A 19,777-nucleotide genomic window follows, 5' to 3' on the forward strand; every position below is an offset into this window, starting at 1 on the left:
CTAGAGCTCCTGAAAACAAACAAACAAAATGTTTAGAAATAAAATAGTTTCTTCCACTAACTACAATTTTGATTCAGATTTCTCTGGTTTAGCACTACTTAAAATCAAAGATTTAGAATTAGTTCAATTCAAACAAGAGTGGTGCTAGCTCACAAGATACTGCTGAACTCTATAGATTTCATTCTGGGACTCACATGCAAAGACTTTGAAAAACTGCTTTGAGTGCCTTACATTCTGAATCAGTTCTACACAGAGCAGTCTCCTTGGAAAAACAATGCAAAATCAGATATCAAATTGCTGCCATTTATCATGGGTGACCACAAAAAAGAGTGGTCTGGAAACAGGACAGAAAGCTTATGGTCAGCCTGGCTGTACACCTTTTCTCTGTGGGCGCAGTGGGAGGCACCTTATGTTATTTTCTGTTCTACTGGAGCAGTACAGAAAAACAAGTGGTAGAAGGGGCCCTCCATGACCTCTGCACCTTCGTAGAAACTTGTATGCACAGAGATGATCTAATTGCAGCCAGTCCAATTGAGTTTGGGGCAAGATAATGATAGCATTGTGCCAGTAGCAGCCAAGGCTCAAAGCTTGGTCTGGATTCTATTTTATTTTATTAAGTACCTTCAAAAAGGCAGATAGTGACTCCGCTGTGCTTTTTCATTATCATGTGGGTGGAAGGATATTCACTGTCTGATGTAGACAAATATTTTTTTTCCTCCAGATTGGATTCTTTCCCCCACTCCCAAAGGCAGCTTTCATCCTAGGTGTCAGCAGAGGATGTGCCTGGGTAAGGAAGGAGAGCAGGGTCGGGAAAAGTGACGGGAGTCAGTGGGGTTGCAGGGAGGCACATGCTACAAAACAGAGACTAGACACAGATGTAGGGGAAGAACAAGGAGGCTGGGAGAAGGTTTCCAGGAGGGAGAAAAAAGTTGTGATGAGAAGCCGCTCACACAGCCCACCCTTGCTGACATAGCCTGAGTAACAGCTTAACAGCTGTTAATACAGGAACATGAGCATGAGAGTGTGTGCGAATCAACACTCCAAACTGTCTAAGAGCACATTTGATCCCAAACTGATCCTCTTAAAGAGAAAAACAATCATCTAGTTAGATTAAGCAGTAACCACGGAATTACAAAGAGACTTTGAAAGCAAAGATGAAGTCAAGTTGAGAAGAAGTATAAAAGAAGCATGAAATTTTGTAACAGTATGGAGACACCTTGGAGTGAAAACAGCTGCAAACCTGTTTTGACGCTGCTGTAAGTCTCACTGCTGGCACCACAACCTCTGTCAAGGCCACACAGAGCAGCTTTCTCATCAGATACCTTGAGAACCCTGCATCCACCTTATCCCTACACATGCGGGATTATAACTTTTGGGCACTAGCTCTGGAAGGGTGTTTAGAAAAGTGTAGGTGTGGATTAACAGTTTGTAAATGTCTAGAACTGCATTGTTGACCTTGATCTTGAATGCATAGTTCCCTGATCTATCATTAATAAATCAGTAAATCACTTTGATCGTATTTTGATTTAAAGTGTGTGAACTGTGAAGTTTCCCTGTGAGACAGAGACTAGGACTGGCAGCTGTTGTGAGGGAGACAGAAGATGAATTAGGTAAGGAGCACTGAAAAGAGAGCAAGGACAGATTTGGAAAGAAATCTGGGAAGGGAATCAGAAGAGCCAAGACAGACTGGAGACAAGAGGTGGCTAAAAGGGGGTTTTGGGCTGATGTGAAAGATTGTGCCAACTTTCTTCCTTAGAGTCTGAAATAAAATCTAGGATTCCCAAAACTCATATCTGCTGTCTAGGAAAACATGTATCTCATCCCATTTTGGTGTTGGTGCGGGAGATAAAAAACCTCCTGCTGCTGTCATTTACTTAATCCAAGGAGAAGAGAAATGTGGGGTGGTTCTTAAGGTCACGATTCTATTAGCGAACCAAGTAGATGTTGCTTCTAGTACATTCAGATGCCATTTCCACTCTTAGAAAAATAGGATCATGGCTGTGAAGTTAAGCTGCCAAAGATTACAAATGGACAGAAAAAAGGTTACCAGTATGACCTTAATTTGGCTACCTTTTTCATATGAATTGTAGTCTTTAGTTACAGGATCACATTCTCAGGTCTCTCAAGAGTACTCCTACCTAACTCAGTGCATCGAAAGGACTTAATTAGCAGCTGTTCAATATTTTTTTTAAGCCTCATTGTTCAATATGTTGCCCTGGGCCTTATTTAAAAAACACTGTTCAAGCCCTGCTCTGAAAATAAAATTATTAATTTCCTCCTGGGCTTTTCTATGATGCTCATCACCAGAGAATCTGAGTGCTTTGCAGACAATGCATTCATCATTGTAAAACCCATGTGAAACTTGAGGGCATTATCTCCATTTAGGAAATAGGAAGCTGAGACAGAGATTAAAGTAAAATACATTGGGTGTCCAATGTGAAATACTTCAGACTGCCAAAATTAAATTTTAACATTATGCAATAACTTACATATTGATGGGTTAGTTCCCATGGACTTTGCTACCAACTGAAACCATTCAACGTTTCACAAAGCAGACCTAGAGGTACAGACCAGGCACCCAAAGACGAAGAACATATCTGAGTTTCAAATCATTGCATAAAGAGTTTTAAGAAGGCACAGGTATAGAACTAATTTTCCCAGGAAAACTAAGCTACATCTTCTGTTCCTGCAGTTCCCTGCCTCAGACACTATCAGCCTGTCAGCTTCTGAAATGAACTAGGAAAACGGATTTATAAAAATTCCTCCATTTCATTATCGAGGAATCTGTGTGTTAGCTGAGGTCAAAGTCCTGAAGAGGAAGTACCAAGTGATCTGTGGTTAACAATTTTATTATAATATCCAGAGACAGGATGTCAGGGATGCATGGGGGTACAATGTCAATGGAGGTGTTCTGCCATTTCCAAACTTTAGTCCTTTTAATTGTATTTTCTTACATAAATTAATGTGCAAATGACTATATGGCCACTTATGTTCGCAATATAAATTAAAAGCTTTTTGAGTTACCAGCATTGATGAATATGAAATGTAACTAGGAAAAAGTCACTACCAACTGCTTTCTCTTTGGAGACAGAGAAAAGCTTTTGAGCATTTTCTAATTGATAAGCAGTAATATGCAAAGCTAAAGATCCATTTTCTATTGCTTTCAGGCACAATTAATCTTGAGCAGCTTGGACAGCCAGCTCTTCTGGATTACAGAACTGTCAAAAAATATGAAAGCTCCACAAATTTCTTGCTAGGGCTCTTTGTGCTATTCTAGCTGTGAACTCACTAAGATCCTCAGCAAACTTTCTAGCCTGACATTTGATTAAATTAGTCCCCACATCTATGCCAGGAAAAAAATACACTCTGTGTTTACAACTAAACAATGTAAACCTGCTCAGTAACTGTAAAAAGTAATAATTAAGGAAAGGAGCTACCCCACTGTTCTAATATAGTACATAGGTTTCCTAGGACAATTAAAATTGTTCTTTGCAGTGTCTGCCTTTTCCCAGTGTGGCTAGTATGTTGACAGCCCTCAGTTTATTCATCCTTTGACGTGGGCATTGACTTCTCCAAAGTCTCTAGTGCTAGAGAGCTGATGGGGTTTTTTTTGACCCAATGGTCTAACTCAGCCAATTAATTTGTCAGCAATGCATTTAATACCACTTCGTTGAAACAACCCTTAAAGTGAATGGAGACATCTATGAAGGGATTCAGTTCTCAAGTCTTTAGGCAAATTTGCAGGGTCGAGGGAGCAAGAATAACTGAACATGCAATCTCTATCCATCTTCTCTAGTACATGTACACATATCCTCACAGTTTACCGTGGTCTTTCGAAATGAGGCTCTAGTGAGAGCACAGCCTTGTCCTCTGCAGGAAGGAAAAAAAAAGGAGTCTCCTTGCTACCCTCAGTACTTCCTCAGAGAGTAAAACTGGCCTTGAGTAGGAAATACGTTGCATCCCTATAGCAGGGGTGCTAAAGCAAGCAATGGGAAGGTGATTGCTCCTTCTAAGTACAGAAGTTGCATGGACCTGGCATTGTCTACACATATTGAACAATATCAATTTGAATAACACTGAAATGGCTGAAATGTTCATTCTCAAGTAAAAGAGTGATACCCACAATGAGGCAGCAGAATGAAAAGTTTAATTTTCAAAGCTACCAACTACATTTGCACCGAAATGAAGTCAACAGTTGAACCCTCTAAAAGTCCTGTTATAGGCACCGCAGACAGACCCTGTAGCATTTCAGATTTTAATTGCTTCATATAACACCAAGACCAACTTGGATTTTAGAGCTTAGGGTTTTCCTGAAGTAAGTTACCTCCAGTGAATTGAAACAGTTATGGGAGAGATTCAGCAAAAATTTAAGTGAAGGCTTTCCAAATTATTGTCCTTGCTTTGGATTATTATCAAAATTGAAGTATTTGCACAGAAGTTAAGAATGCTCTTTCACTTACTTCCTGAGAAAGAATAATGCATTTAAAAATCACTTTATGTGTATATAAAATCAAGATTATTAATAAAACAATGATGTTTTTTAGGTTTTTTTTCCTTATTTAGAATTCTTACACTCTTTTTGTTGAGTTGTTATTCCTTTGTCTTTCCTCCTTGCTGTCACAACAGTGCATCTGATGTAATTGTCATGGGCATTCAGTGCAACTCCTTAAAATATCTACTAACAAGAATTAATTTTTAAGAAAAAGTGTGGTGTCTTTTTGGCATTTGTTCAACTAATTATTCACCACCGTTACTAAATAAGAAGTGCCTGTGGTGCATTTTCTTGTCTTTCATTACATTTTGACTCAATGCTGAGGTGTCTCAGTTGATTAAAAGAAGGGCAATCCACTAAGAAATGTATTAATCTGGTTCATAAGAAACTAGAGCATAATTCTGTGCTTTGCTGCAAACCTCTTTTGGGTTCTTGAGCTGATAAATAATACATTTATCATTTAATCTGATGGTTCCAAGATGAGAATTACAACACTAACTGCCTGCCCTCCATTTCACTGTTTCCTGCTGGAAATGAAAACTCTGCCTGTCAAGCACGGATGTACAAGGCATGGCAATACAGTGCCCTGGTCTCCCTGTAACAACAGGAAAAGAGTCCTGCCTTTACACAATACTGTGCGCACCTCTGGCACTACATAAAAATGTTAGCAATGCTGCTGAGATTTTGTCTTGCCATCTCCCTGCATGTGCAATCACCACGTGCAGTGTTTATGATTTCAGTTAATGGCTGGTGTTGTGACTCATGAATATGTCAATTAGGCATAACAGTTTACGCAGGAGTGTTTGCAAGGGTATGAAGTTTATGAATGGTAGGGATCACTGTTTGCCAAGAGCAAGCAAAATGCGAAGACTTTTTTTCTGAGAAGATATTAAGTTGGGTCTACTAAGGTAAACACATTATAAGGCCTGTTTTTTTAGAACTTTTATCATCTCCCATTTCTGTTGAAGGCAAGAGAGCTGTGGCTGCTGAGGACCCCAAAATACTTACTGTTTTATTGAGCCTTTCTTATAGCTTATCCATTTTCACATGCGTTGGTAAACCTTTTAGGAGCAAGGTTTTTCTAGCTTTATGCTATGGCCTTATCATTGTATTTGATCAGGTATCTAAGAAATTAATTCAGTAGCAAATTTCCCCAACTACTTAGACTTCCCACACAGCTTGACTCTCTTAAATCACCTTTGCAGGGGGACTAGATACATTTGCAAAAAGTCTGAATATACTTTTTTCTAATTATATTTTCAAAAATGTGTAAGTTACCAAGGAGCCTGAATATATTTTTGCCTAGTGATTTGGGGAGTTCAAGTTAAGTTTCAGTCTCTCAGAAGGACCTAGGAATTACAATCACCTAAGCATAATTTAAAATTTCCCCTTCTTATTATTATGAATGGTTGGTACTTCCATGGTGATTAATCTCATCTTTAGACAGAAATACCAAGAACTCCAGCTAACTGAAAGTGATCCAGCAGTTGATATTAGGCTCTTTCTACTGATCAGCAAAACATATGACTGAGCCCTCAAAATGGTGCTGGAGATACTGTTCCAGAACTCTGTTGTACCTGGATTTGAAATATTTATCCAGGAACTTCCACAGGCACTTAAAAACTAAGACCAGCATGATAACAGTAGGTACAAGGTTGACAGCTGAATCATAGAAATTCTATACATTGTGGAGAGGAAAAAACCCTAAGAAATCAGACTGCGGAGTTGTTTCTTGGACATATACATCCAGAAATTTCTGAAACTGATTATAGCAGTAATACTTGGTGTGGTGGGTTAGCCTCGTGTAGCAGCCAAATGCTCACCCACCTACTCGCTCACTTCTCTCTCTGATGTGACGGGAAGAAAATAGAAGGAAGTTGAGAAGACCCGTGGACCAAGATAATGGCAGTTTAATAGGGAAAACAAAAGCTGCATGCACAAGCAAAGTAAGAAGAGGAACAAATTCAATAATTCCTATGGGCAGGAAGATGTTCAGCCACTTCCTGGAAAGCAGGGCCTCAGCACACATGCTTGGGAAGAATGACCATGTATGTCCCCCCTTCCTCATCCTTTCCTTGAGCTTTTATTGTTGAGCATGACATCATATGGTATGTCATATCCCTTTGTCAATTTGGGTCAGGTGTTCCAGCTATGTCCCCTCCTAATCCCTTGCCCACCCCAAGCCTACTCATTGAACATGGCAGGAAGAGTGGGGCAGAGTGGGAAACAGAGAGAGACTTGATGCTGTGCAAGCAGCGTTCAGCAGCAACTGAAGCTTTGTTATCAACACTGTTTTGGCCACCAATCCAAAGCGCAACACCCTATGGGCTGCAATGAAGAAAGTTAACTCCTCCCCACAAGACCCAGTACACTTGGAAAAGGTCTGTTAAACACTGTTGCTTCTGACTAGGTGAGACATTGTTTACATTGAAGCCTGAATAATACCAAAAAAGTTGTTTGCTATTCCCTTTTAGTTTCAAGACGTTTATAAATATCAAACCTCATTTGTAGGGACTAACCCTATCGTGCACTGAGATGCTTCCATTAGGTAAAACTGAGACCTGAAAGTCCCATGCTGAAAGGAACTGCCAGTATTGGAAGAAATAAGCAGGTCAAATACATAACTTTGCTACTGCTGCTACGCATTATTATTTCTTATTTTACTTTTTTGCCATAGGAATACATTGAAACAGCAGTCCTTTTTTTTTTTTTTTTTTTTTCTGGCTTAGGTACTACTCATTATATTTAATACAAAACATCCTAATTTCTGCAAAATATATTGATTCTAAGAGAATTGAAAATAGGAAAATATTGCATTCTCCAGCTGAATGAAGAGAATCTCAATTTTCGAGGCGCAGTGGATGAGTCACAACAAAAAGTTAGAAAAGGTGAATCTGTGCACCAGAAGATTGCCTTCATCTCTCTGTTAGTAGGTATAGAAGTAAAAGGGTGATTTTAAATTGCCAGTCTGTACCCTGAAGCCTTGATAATGGGAAGAACACATGGGGTAAACTATTCTGATAATGAGAAAATTAAAGCCTTTAAAGAAAATGGAGAGAAGATCTTTTTATTCATATGACCAAGCGACCTTCTTTAGATCTTTGCAAGTATAGGGGAAAGTACTAAGCAATCATTTCTCTGCCCTTTATCTAGATTATTAGGACAAGGACCATTTAATGAGTGTGCAGAATTGAGCGTTTTATTTTGAATCATATTTTGTCAAACTAGACACAGGGCAGGGCGTTTTGTGGCTCAGCTGTATGTTACGACAATGAAAATCCCACAAAAAATGAATACTAATTACATATTTCAGATGTTGACATTATAAGCATTTAAAAAATGCAAAATTCTAAAAAATCTCTGCCAAAAGTTTTTAAGTGACTTCTTAACCTTTCCTTCCAAACTAAATGTGATTTCTTCTTCAGTTGATTGCCATGTAGTAAACAACTAAATGACAACTATCAGGTTGTGTACTGACATGCACTAAAGTTATTGTAGGACATCAATGCTAAGGTATAGCAACAATCAGCAACCAACCTAAAAAGACACACAGAAGTTAAGATCCAACAAAACTTAAGGGAAATCCAGAATACGGCTTAGATAGGGAAGGACCCTGAACTTGTAGAGAAAGCAGCTTTCAAAAACCTTAAAAAAATATATTCCTTTCTGTAACTAAGAAGGAGTTTTGTCTGGTTAGTTGTTTGGTGACCATCTGGCAAAAAGGGGAAGCATTCAATTTCCTGCACCATTCTCCTAACACTTATTTTAATGAGGTGCTGATCTCAGTCAATAAACTCGTGGTTATATTTCATATTTAGGACTGATTCCATGTTTAGGAATGATCCCTCATGTGATTCTGTGATGTTGAGAGTGTTGCACTGGAGTAGCTGAGAGCTGAGTTTAACCAACAGCAGAACAAACTGACCTGTCTTACTCTACAGTCAAATATATGAAGCTAAGAAGAAATGATAGGAACATAATCTCTATGGTCCCAGCTTTCACCCGTAGGTTATACTCTGCCATTATCTGTATCAGTCTATCCCACCACTATCCTAGGCACTTAAGTATAGCTTGAAAAGACTCAGGCCTAAGACCTGATTCAAAGCTTGAGAGCAGCTCTGAAGAGAAGGACTTGGGTGTGCTGGTGGACGAGAAGCTCAACATGAGCAGGCAATGTGCACTTGCAGCCCAGAAAGCCAACCGCATCCTAGGCTGCATCAGAAGTATGGCCAGAAGGGCGAGGGAGGTGATTTAGCTCCTCTACTCTGCTCTGGTGAGACCCCACCTGGAGTACTGCATCCAGCTCCGGAGTCCTCAGCTCAAGAAGGACATAGACCTGTTGGAACGGGTCCAGCGGAGGGCCACGAAGATGATCAGAGAGATGGAGCACCTCTGCTATGAGGACAGGCTGAGAGTTGGGGTTGTTCAGCCTGGAGAAGTCTCCAGGAAGACCTTATAGCAGCCTTCCAGTACCTGAAGGTGGCCTACAGGAAAGACGGGGAGGGACTTTTTATCAGGAAGTGGAGCAATAGGACAAGGGCTAATGGTTTTAGGATGAAAGAGGGGAGATTTAGATTAGATATTAGAAAGAAATTCTTTCCTGTGAGGGTGGTGAGGTACCGAAACAGGTTGCCCAGAGAAGCTGTGGACGGTCCATCCCTGGAAGTGTTCAAGGCCAGGCTGGATGGGGCTTTGGGCAACCTGGTCTGGTGGGAGGTGTCCCTGACAATGGCAGGGGGGTTAGAACTAGATGAACTTTAAGGTCCCTTCTAACCCAAACCATTCTATGATTCTATAATTCTATGATTCCCCTCCTGGCAACCAGCTGCAGAGCCATTTCAAAAATCTGGTCTTTTTTGTTCAGCAAACTGCATATTGCAATGCAGAGAAAATTCTGTGGCCACCCAGCCTGAAGCAGCATGCTGTTTGGAGGTTGTATCTCTTTATAGGAGAGGCCAGAGGAGATAACATCCAGCCTGCTATTTCTCTGTAATGTCAGTGGTGGGCGAGGGTGTGAGGCTGAGGATGGAAACTGAACTTACAGATCCCCGGCTCACAGGCAGGAATTGTGCTGGAAGGGTAACAGAGCAGCTTTGTACAACTGAACAGAGCTGGAGAGGCAGCATTTAAAATTCAATATATAACTGGCTCTGAAAACGAGAGCTTAGAGAGGAATATTACAAGTAGGGCAAAGGATCAGGGACAGTATTATTTTCATGTACATACACTCCCACAGTTAAACTATTGAGAGAAGAAAGATACTAGAGCACAGCAGAAAATAAAACCCATAAAGAGAACATTACTTTTAATATACATATCTGCCAATCAAACCCTATACTGGTAGTTTTAAAAGGTGACCTGGTTGCTGCAGACTCCCTTGTGGGGAAATGAATCCAAGTCCAGTTGTCTGAATATAATAGAAACTTGGCAGGGGAGATCTAATAATGACTATAACTGTGTTAGGAAAAACAGGGGAGAAAAAAAATCAGTCTTCCAGTCCACTTTGGAAGATTGGCCATTTTTATGTGCTTAAAAAGAATGAACACAGGAATCATGTTTCTGAATTAGAACAAAAGTCAATTAGGACAAAAGCCTAAAAAGAAGCGATATAAGTGTCCTCTAAATTTACTATAGCTCAAAGCACCTATTATCAGTAGCTCCATTTGTTTTCCCAACTTTTATTGAACCCTTTGCACTGCTACTCCATGACTGCGAAGCTACTAAGTATACTAGGGTAGAGTTGATAAATGACTCATTGACACAATCAATCAAAATTAGGACTAAAATCGTGTAGCACACTCTACATGTGAAAAATTTAGGCTTTCTTTCTAATTTTAACAGATTTGTATTATAAAGACTATAACGTCCTGTGTAGTAGGACTGTGTAGTCTGTATTAATTGCATGAGGAACAAAAATATTAATTTCAAAACACAGCGTTTTCAAACTGAACTTTTCTTTATCTTCAGATTTGTAGGTGGAGCATCTTGCTACACTTTTTGTCTAGGTTAGAGGAATAATTTTTAATATGATTTTTTTTCCTAAATTCTTCTAATTTATGGTTTTAACTCCTATATTTTGACTGGAAGAAAGATTTCACAGTTCACTTCTGATAAGAAAACACCATAGGCTAGTGTTACTGATGAAAGTTACTGAAAACACATTAGAAGTTATTTGCTGCTCAGTTTCATGTAATAAATTCAATTCTACTCTCTGCATTGAATTTATAGGCTAAATAATAATCCCTTTTTAAATTAAAGACCCCTTCATGCCAAAAGAAATGTGAACAGTTAAATAAACAAACTTTTTCTGTATTGATTTCATGGGAAAAATAATGCTAAAACAATTACATTTAAAACATCTCTCCTTCTACTTTCCCACTTAATGACCCTAGAATTTTAAGTACTAGAAAATAAATCACTTGGTAACCCATATTGTTGGGACATTATCACACTATTGAAGCTCTTGGCAGGTATAGAATTATTTTTATAGGGCAGAAGTTACATCCAATTTGGAGACTGGATTTCTTTGGTATAATAGGACAATTACATGAAACTGAACAAACTCTTACCACTGTCTCCATCTTTATTGCCTGGGCCTTAACCCCAAGTTTATATATGAACGTACTGATTTTTTGTGAGAAAGCTTTGAGGCAACTCTGAGTGAACTGGAGTGAGAAACAACACAGAACTACTAGAGAAACCCTGGAAGGTCAAATATAAATCTTTTAGGCTATTTCAGTTTCCAAGACCCAGAGGGGAAAAAAATAATATATATTATATTATCTATTAAACTGTTAAGCCACACAGGCAGCTGGATTTTTTCTAGAACAGCTGTGGAAAACAGAGATTTTAAGAAGGCACAGTGGCAGTTTAACCTTTATGAGCAAAAGGCAGTACTTTATAGATAAAACAGAGCTGACAGATTTGCTGGCACAGTTATGATTAGCTATGCATCACCTATCATTCAAGCTGACAGAAAGATTTTTATTCAAAGTTAGTCTGTCTTTTTGTTTTGTTTTTTTGTTATTGGCATCTCGATTCATCCTGGAGGCTATCAGGAGCTCTCTGTGTGTGCACCAGTTGATCCACAAAACATCGCTCTTGCCTACTTCAGCAGGTCATCACTGTTACGCACAGGGTTTAACAAGGGCTTGATAAACGCTTCAAGAGTTTAATAAGCAAGATAAGCATTACAGAACTTATAATATCTGTAAGTACAAAACAAGACCTCCCTCTTTTTTTATTCTGTCGGTGGGGTTTAAAAATTAAATCGCTGAGCTAAAAACATGTGAAAGATCTGGATAGTTGTATAAATAATAGTACCAGGAATCCAATGGCAGTGGTACCGCTACAATTCATGCTCTGACTTCAGTGCCAATTTGAGCTGTTACAGTAAACTAGACACATATCATCCCCCGGTCTTCTGATCACAACTTCTTATTGCCTCCTCAGTCCCATAATCACATCACTAAGACTACATGTTTGCCTCTTGAAAATCCATGTGGTCTTTTATAGAGGATGGGTAACAGGAAAAAATGGAAAATGCGATGGCAAAAAAACCCAAAAATACAGAGAAGCTTAGGAAGAGCAGAAAGAAGTTTTTGTCTGCATCAGACTGGGGAAACAACAGCTAAGTAGGGAATCCTCGTAACACTAGACTCTTCCTGGGCTGTGTATGAGTGCAGAGAGGAAAGGACTCAAGGGCAGAGCCCAAACCAGTGATTTCTCTCTCCCTGCAGAACCAGCATCCGTGCAGGAGATGTGAGCTATGCCCACGAAAGAGTCTCATAGCAAGCCTTCAGCCTCTGAATGCTGAAGAGCTCGGTTATCTTCCTTCTCTTACAACAGCTCCCTCCCCACTCATGGGAGGAAAGATCATGGCTAAGGCTGTAATTTGTGTTTGTGACTTGTCTCTCGCTTGCAAAAGCACAGAAAGTTCTGTGACTTCTCTGGGATAAGGTAGAATGAAAAATCACACGGGGTTAATAGCTGACAGTTTAAGTATAGAGGGGTTGTGCCTGCTCTCTCTCTGTGTGCAGAGAAGAGGAGATGCAGTGCAACAGGGAAGAAATGGCAGCGTTCACGTGTTCTTACTGGGGAGAGAACTGGCAGGCACCATAAAAGGGAAACGCTGCAAGATTGCAGCATAACTTTTAATTGTGACTCAGATCTTCTGGCATGAGGTCTTCCTGCCTTCTTCTTCCTCCTCCCCACCCCACATAATGAGAAAAATACTATTAGCCTATTAGCTAATAGCTCTAATTATCACTCACAAGCTCTTTTTCATTGCGCTCCACTGTTTTCATGGGAACATTACACAGATTCTTCTCTCTCAGCAGCAGTGCCTTCCAGGGCAGAAATATGAACATTGTTTAGAATATACTCAGAAAATTGCAAACATTAAAATCAGAGAAGATTCATTGATCATGAAGCCCATTTCTCTGCTAAGGGAGGCTTAATCCCAAAAGCACACTTTTTAGTGTTTCACACAGAATAACGTTAAAAATACCAGTAGTGAATCAACCTCCAGATTCTCTCAGGAGACAATTCCTCAACAGATCTCACTTTTGCGTTTTTTGTTGTGGTTTGGGTTTTTTTTTAATAGCCTAATTTTAAAATTTCTTTATTTTATTCTTAGCTATATCTTCCCTTACAGCATTAAATACTTCTCTCTTTGCATACAGCTAGCAACCTTCATACTTTTCTCACCCATACAATCTTACACGCTCAGCATAAGACTCATGCTGCTGTCCTCCCTTCACGCTCCCACATAGCTTAGACCTTACTGTGGGGCCATTTGCAGTGCAGCATCAGGTCCGTATCTGAATCTCTGAGCAGATGAACCTGACATGTGGCGTTGCAGAGCAGGAGGGAGACAGGGGCACAGAGCTGCATGCCCTGCGGCTGCCTCAGTACTGCTAGCAAGTACGGTCCCCTGCTCCTCCTGAAAAGGGATGGCTCGCCCTTCTCACATAAGCAAATGTGACATCTTTTTTGACCTGCTATACATTCCCTGTCATATGAATCCCTGCGGTGGGTTGACCCTGGCTGGATGCCAAGTGCCCACGAAAACCGCTCTATCACTCCCCTGCTCAACTGGACAGGGGAGAGAAAATATAATGAAAGGCTCGTGGGTCAAGATAAGGACAGGGAGAGATCATTCAGCAATTACCCTCATGGGCAAAACAGATTTGACTTGGGGAAAAATAATTTAATTTATTACCAATCAGATCAGAGGAGGGTAATGAGAAATAAAAAATAAATCTTAAAACACTTTCCCCTCACCCCTCCCTTTTTCCCCAGCTCAACTTTACTCTTGAATTCTCTACCACCTCCCCCAAGTGGCGCAGGGGGACTGGAAATGGGGGTTGCAGTCAGTTCATCACATGTTGTCTCTGCCCCTCCTTCCTTCACAGTGGGAGGTGTCCGCACACTCTTACCCTGCTCCTACGTGGGGTCCCTCCCACCGGAGGCTTCTCCATGAAATTCTCCAACGTGAGACCTTCCCACGGGCTGCAGTTCTTCACGAACTGCTCCAGCATGGGTCCTTTCCACAGGATGAAGCCCTTCAGGAACAGACCACTCCAGTGTGGGTCCCCTATGGGGTCACAAGTCCTGCCAGCAAACCTGCTCCAGAGAGGACTCCTCTCTTCATGGGTCACAGGTCCTGCCAGGAGCCTGCTCCAGCGCAGGCTTCTCATGGGGTCACAGACTCCTTCAGGTGCATGCACCTCCTCTACTGTGGTGACGTCCAGGGGCTGCAGGGGGACAGCCTGCCTCACCATGGTCTTCACAATGGGCTGCAGGGGAACCTCTGCTCCAGTGCCTGGAGGACCTCCTCCCTCTCCTTCTTCACTGGCCTTGGTGTCTGCACAGTTGTTGCTCTCATATATTCTCCCTTCTCTCTCCAGCTGCTGTTGCACAGCAGTTTTTTCCCCTTCTTAATTATGTTATTAGAGAGGAGCTACCACCGTCACTGACAGGCTCAGCCTTGGCCAGTGGCAGGTCCATCTTGGAGATGGTGGACATCGGCTCTATTGGACATAGAGGAAGCTTGTGGCATCTTCTCACAGAAGCCACCTCTGTAGCCGCACCACTAACAAAACCTTGCCATGCAAACCCAATACACCCACGTAGCACCATCTCAGACACTGAACCTGAGCAAACTTGAAAGGTTTATCTGAACACCATTCCTCACTTTGCTTAGTCATCACCTACCTAATTTAGTACCTTTAATCCATCTCCTAAATCCTCATTGTCCTCTAGTAATTAATTTGTTGTTCTTGACTAAATTCTCTCTAATTGATCAATATCTTTCTAGTTAACATACTGCTGAATGCTGCCTAGTATTTCAGATGCAGTCACAGGAAAAGCACTGTTATTGTTTATTGTACTCCTACTTGTTCTTGGCTATTTTTATCAGCTACTACTCTCATCAAAAAACTCAGGACTTCAGAGAACTATCCCTTGGCATTATAGCCTTCCCCTGGGGAACCATCAAAACCAGCAACATTTCACCTGAGCCCACTGAATTATGCCCAGATACAAATTTTTAACAAACAGGTGCCTTGTATTACAAACAGGCTGAGCAAATAACAGGTGAAACTTCATGGTGAATGGTAAAACCTGCTTATATTGCTAGTTATTTTAAGTGTGATGACTTTAAAACCTCTGTATGACTTGGGAAAAAGCCAATTCAGAGAGGGCATTCTCCTTTATTGGAAGGACACAAGAGCATAAAATGTCTTCTGATCACTCAGTGTCTTTTGCTCCTTTAGTTTCCATTTTACTTTTCTCTCACCACTTCCTCAAAACACACTTTATGGGGCTTCCGCTATTTGGGATTTCACAGACAACAAATCCAAGTATGCTAAAACTCAGAAGTACTAATTAAAAGACGCTGTTTTTTCCCCTTGTGCCAGTTATAGATGTGCTTATAAAAGGTCACATAGCTTTGTCACTGGTCTGCTCCTTTTTCTATGTTAAAAGCCATACAATTAACAGAAACATATAAATATCTAAATCTGAGTGGATAAGGAAGATATTGGACATCTGTTAATGATTATTGTCTTTAAACTGGAGTGTGTGTTTTTATCTCACAGATGCTCTTTCTAGACATGCTTGCTGCTTGCTATAAACAGTTCCTATCTTGTACCGTGCAGGTATATTTACTCAGGGCTGTGTGTGCATATTTATCCAGACATACATGCATATATGTATATGTGTCTGCAGGTGAGTGTGCATGCGTGTCTATTTGCAATTGCGGGTGTATGCTACCCAGGTGTGTGTTACTTCTGCAATTTTTCTGTGAAAATGTTTGGCAGTTATAATTTTTAGCATTTTTCTTAAAGATTCAGGTGCTGTGATTGTGAACTTGCTTGAGAAGCTCATTTTCCATTTACAAAGATAAAAAAAAGTAGATTTCTAACCGTTGTGGTGAAAACCTTGAAGATATGAAGTAACCCTGAAGACATGAAATAAATGAATATCAAAGATGAAAAAAAGAACAAACATGAAAAGAATGTAGGATTCTTAAAAATCTCAGAGTTTTAAAATCCCTTGCTTTTTTACCGACTTCCATTTTTTATTAATGCTTGTTTTTTCCTGCATTCTGGTCAGTATCCGTAATGTTCTCCTGAAGCAGAAAGCTATTTTCATGTGTGAATCTCTTTGCTTCCACAACATGCAAGTTGTCATCAAATACAATGTAATCCACCTTGCTCTTTCTCCTAACAGGCATGGGTTTAAACACCTTCTGTGAGTGATATACAAGATCCAGTATAAAGAAGTATAAATTTATCTTTGTGAAATTTACAACTGTGTGAGATGCCACAAAGATAATTATTTTTGCTTTTTTTTGATTAATTAGTACTTGAGTTTCCAGTACTTTGGATTTTTGCCATTTTGATGAATAACACATCTTAAAGTCTATCTGAAAAGGTACCCAGCAAGTTCTAAGGAAGTTTTTAATTATTACAAATCAATTTCCTGTGAACCAGGAATTTCACCAGCTGGTGAAGTTTAGTAGCTAAATCCTACTTTCTAACCAATTGCATTTGTCAAAATAGACCTAGAGATCAGTCAAGTAAATTTAAAGGTGGCCTAATCAATCTTTACAGGAATATTATTTTTCTCAATCTATAAAGTCCTGTTCTCCCACAAACCTCCCCACCTCCAATATTTTTCTATTTTGTTAGAACATCATACATGTATACCGTTGTGTATAGTAAACTAGAGAGAAAATGTAGAGAAGAAAGGGAACGAACTGTCTGCAATCGAAAAACAGTACTGAAAAATGCAAGTAGGACCATAGGGAATTAGAACTTGCTGTTTCGGAGGTTTGGAGGACGTGACAGTGGGATAAATCTTTGCATAGTTTCAAGGGAAATATTGCACAGTTGGAGCAAGGCATGCAGATCCTGCTGTTCCGACCTTCCCAGAAAGTCCTGGGCCAAAGCTCGTCACTGAAGTGCAGATACAGCTTCATGATTCTCCAGATGGAGCACACGACCAACTAATCACCTTGTCATCAAGTGGCATATCTTCCTCTTACTTTTTAGGAGCATTATCGACACCTTATGGTGTCAATGGCTCCTTCACCCAGAATGTGACGCTGTGACAAAATGTTTCATTGTATTAAGGTTTAGCAAGGTGCTCAATAGTAATCACAAGCCCCCAAGGACATATGAAAAAACTATTATGTGCTGGAAGCAGTAGTCTGTGTAATAATGATAATAATGTAAAGAATCTTTAAGATTTTTATTGTTTGGTCCTTCAGAATGTTGAAATCTGTGACAGGGCATCAATGCTGAAAGCACTATGGCTATGGGCGTTACGAACTGTGGGTGATTAATAGAGAGCAGGTAGGTACTCTATATTTTATGAGAGGTCTTTAAAAAATATCACAAATGATCTGGAATTCTAAAAATCATAACCTTTTCAAGATTAAAAGAGAATCTGACACAACACATTTACACATGCTGAACTGGGAGCTGGACCAGAACAGATTCATTAGAAATTAAATAAAGAATATCTGTGCTTATTTACATCATTCTGAGTTTGGCTAAAATCAAGGTCCCGATTTTCCAAACTGTTCTATTTTTCAATACATAGATTTATAGAATTGTTTTAGTTGGAAGAGACCTTTAAGATCGTGAAGTCCAACAATTAACCTAAAACTGCCAAGTTACCATTAAGCTGTGTCCCTCAGATATAATCATTTAGGTTAGAACAGACCCTCAAGATCTTAGAGTCAAACCGTCAACCTAACACTGCCAAGTCTATCACTAAACCATGTCCCTAAGCACCACATCTACATGTCTTTTAAATACCTCCAGGGATGGTGACTCAACCACTTCCCTGGGCAGCCTGTTCCAATGCTTCATTGTCAGGGAAGAAATTTGTCCTAATATTCAGTCTAAACCTCCCCTGCCACAACTTGAGGCTATTTCCTCTTGTTCTGTCACTTGTTAGTTGAGAAAAGAGACCCAGACTCCCCTTACTACAGCCTCCTTTCAGGTAGTTGTTGAGGGTGATAAGGCCTCCACTCAGCCTCCTTTTCACCAGGCTAAACAACCCCAGTTCCCTCAGAAGCTCCTCATAAGACTTGTGCTGTAGTCCCCTTCACCAGCTTTGCTTTGGACAGCATGCTCTGCTTTGGACATGCTCCAGCACCTTAACGTTTTTCTTGCAGCAAGGGACACAGTATTCGAGGTGGGGCCTCACCAGTGCCAAGTACACAGGGACGAACACTTCCCTGGTCCTGCTGGCCATGCTGGTTCTGATACAGGTCAGGATGCTGTTGGCAGCCTTGGCCACTTGAGCACAGTGCCATCTCATATTCAGCTGACAGTCAACCAACACCCCCAGGTCCTTTTCTGCCGGGCAGCTTTCCATCCCCTCTTCCCCAAACCTGTAGTGCTACATGGAGTTGTTGTGACCCAAGTGCAGAATCTGGCATTTGGCCTTGTTGAAGCTCACACAGTTGGCCTCGGCCCATCAATCCAGCCTGTCCAGATCCCTCTGTAAAGCCTTTCTACCCCCAAATAGATCAACACTCCCACCCACCTTGGTGTCATCTGCAAACTTACTGAAGGGGCACTAGATTGCCTCGTCCAGATCATTGATAAAGATACTAAACAGAACTGGCCCTAATACTGAACTCTGGGGAACACCATTTGTGACTGGACGCCAACTGGATTTAACTCCATTCACCACCACTCTTTGGGCCCGGTCCTCCAGCCATATTTTCACTCAGTGAAGACTATGCCCATCTTGAGTCATGAGCAGCCATGAGGAGAATGCTGCAAGAAACAGTGTCAAAAGTTTTACTAAAGTCTAGGTAAATGACACCCACAGCCTTTCTCTCATCCACTAAGCAGGTCATCTTGTCATTGAAGGAGATCACGTTAGTCAAGCAGGACCCAGCCACAGCAGTAGGCAGAATCACACTGAAGTAAAAACAGGTTAAGTGAGAGAGCAGAATCAGAACATAAGAGCAAAAGTTGCTCTATAACAATTTAAAATGGAGACAAAATTGTACAGACATCTCCGGTATCACAAAGAAGAAGGATTTTTTAATATGTAAACACTCAAAGCCTCAGAGAAATGCTGACAGGAGTAATGTTGTGACATGTTTTGACAGTTTTTTGTAAAGATCAATGCAAAATGCTTGATGTAGGTTTCTTTTTTATACCTTTGAGATAACACTAGATTGGGAATAGACCGGTGGGCTGACTGGTAGACCTGGGCACAAGAAAACGTGATTAAGAATACATTAACATTTGTGAAACCAATATATTGAATTACCAGGCACAACAACTTGACATACTAGACATCAACAAATATTAAAAAATTAGCAGAAATTAAAGCTTACTAGCTTTGGGGAAATGAACATTTCACCTGATCTATAAATGATCCTAAACAAAATAAAATCATGTTAATTTCTTACTTAGGTCAATAGCTCAAATTTCAATGTACACTGGGGCTTCCAGAAGCAATGTTTTTAACCTAAAACATTCTTTCTTACTTTGGTATTGCAGGTAAAGTTTTGGATGCAGATTTTGACTTACACTGCCTTAAGCAGGGGGAAGTCTGGGCAATTCAGCAGCATCTCTGTTAACAACCCTGTGTATGACTACTCAATGTTAGAGAATGTACTGCACTTCTCTTTCTTTGCCTGTCTCGGGCACATTGATTTTCTGAATATGGTAACTTCTGTTATTCAGTGTGTCGCAAGAAATGAGATGAGAAAAAAAAGGCTGCTCTTGTGATTTGAATGGAAAA

Source organism: Rissa tridactyla, chromosome 1 (genome assembly GCF_028500815.1).
Source record: "Rissa tridactyla isolate bRisTri1 chromosome 1, bRisTri1.patW.cur.20221130, whole genome shotgun sequence".
Lineage (NCBI taxonomy): Eukaryota > Metazoa > Chordata > Aves > Charadriiformes > Laridae > Rissa > Rissa tridactyla.